The sequence below is a fragment of the Fulmarus glacialis genome, unplaced genomic scaffold (assembly GCF_000690835.1).
Source record: "Fulmarus glacialis isolate BGI_N327 unplaced genomic scaffold, ASM69083v1 scaffold32778, whole genome shotgun sequence".
NCBI lineage: Eukaryota > Metazoa > Chordata > Aves > Procellariiformes > Procellariidae > Fulmarus > Fulmarus glacialis.
The window spans coordinates 27,128-30,482 of record NW_009226911.1 but is presented as its reverse complement, the minus strand read 5'-3'; positions in this window follow the sequence as shown (position 1 = coordinate 30,482).

The window sequence follows — 3,355 nt, the reverse complement described above, 5'->3', positions numbered from 1 at the left end:
TGGGGCTGGGGAAGGGGGGTCCAGCATGGGGATGGCTCTGTGGCATGGGGGCTAAAGAGCCAGAGGAGCAGAAGAGGTGCAAGGGGTGAGGCGGAGAGGAGAGAAACAAAAATTCTGTTTGTTGCTGAATTGCTGACAATTTCCAGGTGATAAAAACACACCAGCATCGAGAGCCCCCAGCCCTTCCCTGCACCGGGGTGTCTCAGCCGCCGGCACTGCCTGACACTGGGTGACCCTTGTGGGCGGAGGGGACAGCTCACGCTCATCACACCAAGCGGTGACATCCTGGCTGCCACCGTGGTCCCCTCCTGCAGCCGGGGCCCGGCTCAGGGCAGGAGGGCTGACCCCGTTCAGGTCTGGCACCCCCCACCCAGCCTGCCTGCTCTGGCCCCTCTGGCAATGAGCTCCCACAGCCTGGCTCTAAGTGCACCTTGCGCTGGGTGGCATTGAAAAAATCCACAGGGGAAAAAAAAAAAAAACAACCCTCAAGAAAAATTAAATACTGCATTCTTTTTATTTTTTTAGCTGAACGCTTTTAAAAATCTATTTTCCTCCTCTCTGTGCATCCTCCTGGGATGGCAGAGCCAGGTTTTTCTGTGGGAAGCACATCTGCAGGGTGGTGCGGGAGCTTGCCCAGCGTGCAGGGAGAGCCCAGTGATGGAGCTGGGATGCTGGCAGGGGACTGGTGCCCCACCAGTGCCTCGCAGCTTGCAGCACCTAAGGGGGGGTTTCACCGTGGCTCTGCCTTGCAGGTCTCACTGGATTTTGTGAAAAGCGGCAGCTACGAGCTGGAGCGGATGGGAGTGACCTACCCTGCCCGAGCACACACCAAGTCCCCGTTCGACCCGGACAACAAGCGAGTGAAGGGCTTTTACTGAGAGTGCGGCACCGCGGGGCCAGCGAGCGGGTGCTGCGGATGCCGGGATGGGGAGAGGGAAGATGCCATTAGGAGCTACCAGCCAAATTCCCGGCCCCCGGGTGCCCCAGCTGGCTCCGGGGTCTGCTGGGAGAGCCGGGCAAACGTCTGCAGCAAACTTGTCAAGCAAATTTGGGTCAAATTAGAGGGGAAGAGGAGGAAGAGATTCCAAAAAGTCCAAAGATTTTGTTGCTCTGTTTTCTAAATGAAGCAGTACCACTACCGCAATAATTCTTTTCCATGGGTTAATTGGCCTGAAAACAGTGTTTTGCTCGACTGCAAATGAAGTGGTTTCAATTTTGGAGTTTGCTGGAAACCCTTTCCTCCAAAATGTAGTTTCACCCTGCCTGGAAATGAATTTTTTTAAACTAACTCTGCTGTTAATACAGCTGTAGCCTCCAAACCTGCTGTCTCTCCGGTCCCTTGCTGTATCCGTCCTTGCTCTGATGGGTGTCACCTTGTCCTGGCTGTGCCCTGGGGACCCGGTGCTGGGGTGGGAGTGCTCGTGGGGGCCCTGGAGGGAAGGGGCAGGGGGCCCAGGGCCATTGCCCAGGCTCATGCCATAGATGCTCTGCCCACTGTAGGGTTCTGCTCCGTGAAATCGTTGACTTTACCCAGGGGGTTTCCAGGCATGTTCTTCCCATCTCTGCAAGCACAGGTTCGTCCCTCCATCCCATCTTGCCACGGTCACAGCCGGAGCTTCAGGTGCTGCTTTGGCAGAATGCTTCCTTGTGGCTCCAAAGTTCAGAGGGACATTAAGCACCAACTTCTGTTGCCTTTAAAAAAATCAACCCTGGGGTGCAGTGTTCAGTGCCTGCTTCGATTTTGTTTGTGGGGCTCAAGTGCTGCCTCAGCGTGCGATCGCTCTGCGGGAGGCAGGGAGGGTCGATCCTCCCCAGATTGAACGATGACCTTGTCCATTGGTGGGAGGGCGAGAGTGAAGGCAAGTCCCAGTTTTTGGCCGTGGCAATGGGAGCGTGTTGGTGCCCGGGGAGCACTGCCAGCCTGCGCCAGTCCCTGGGTTTGAAACAAGGAAAACGCGGTGGTGCCGTGCGGCCCCTTGATGATTAACTGGGGAGAGATTCGCGTGTTGTGCCCCAGAGAATAAAAGAAACTCCCGAAGGCAAGTGCCGTTGGAATCCGGGTCCTTGCTGCACGTGTGTGTGTAGCCTCTGAATTTGGAGGAGAAGGAAAAAGAGTTTGAATGTCTTTTGCTTTGCTGCTTTGCCAGCACAGTTTGTGTTTGTGTGTCCTCCGGGCAGGACCAGCTCAGTGCTGTGGTGTAAGCTCACTGACCGGGGCAGTGACACCAGGGCTGCCTTTCTGGCAGCTCCACGGTCCCGTCTGCTCTGCTGGCATCTTCCCGAAGGTCACCTTGGAGGTGGCTCCTTTTAGCTCCCAAGGGAGAGGAGCATGCATGCAGGGGCTGAGCTGTGTGCTGCCAGCCCCGCAGCCTCCGGCAGCACAGGGCCGGTCTCGGAGGCATCGGGGAAGGTTTTTCATTGCATGCACGCAGCCCATGAACCCCCCACTGCTGAGGGGAAGGGGCAGCTGCTCCCAGCCTGTCCCCATAATTGTCCCTTGCTCAGGTTCCCTTGCTAGGCTCCATCTTCAGCACCGCAGCAAAGGCCTGATCTCTGCTGAAGCTTTCATCCGCCTGAAGAAATAATCACACTGCATGCTTTTCACTTTATTTCCCTTGACTAGGTTTGCTTCATTTATACTCTCTTTAGAACTGATTTCAATTCCTTAGCCTCATGCAACAATCGCCACAGGCAAGAGTTTGAACTCTCAAATGCTTTGGTTTTACTGGAAACATTAAAAAAGAAGATTGGGGTGATTTTTTCTCTGAATAGGAGGTGATTGCACTCCCCGACGCTGCCCAGGAGGAAGGGCAGAGGAGGGGGTGGCCGCAGACCTGTCCGTTTGTCCTGGGGATAAAGGAGGGAGCTGATGAAGGGGAAGAGGTGCGAGGAGCACACTGCCTCCCTGCTCAGCCAGGGATCCGCCGCGTGTCTGCTTCAAAAAAAGCCTTTCTGATCCGCAGTGCTCTGAGCTGAAATTTTTCCTTAAGCCCAAGGTGGCCGGGAGGGCAGGTTTCGGCTGCCCCCCTGCCCTGGATCCCACCCGCCCCAGGGCAGCGAGGGGCAGGTGCCCAGCTGGGATGAACGGGCTCTCCTGCAGCACCGCTGGCCTTTCCTCTGCTCCTCCTGAGTATTTTCCCTTCGGAGCTCAACAGCAAAAAGCAATTTTTCCTTTTTGGTGTTTTTTTTGTTTGTTTTTTTTGGTTTTTTTTTTACATTTAGGTGTTTAATGGAGTCATTTTTCCTGCCAAAAGGTTTGTCTTCCCCCCGCCCATCCCTCCCCCTTTCTAAGCCCCATCACAGAGGTATCATTTGTTCCTGGCCATTGGTATCTGGTGGCATCAGGACGAATAAT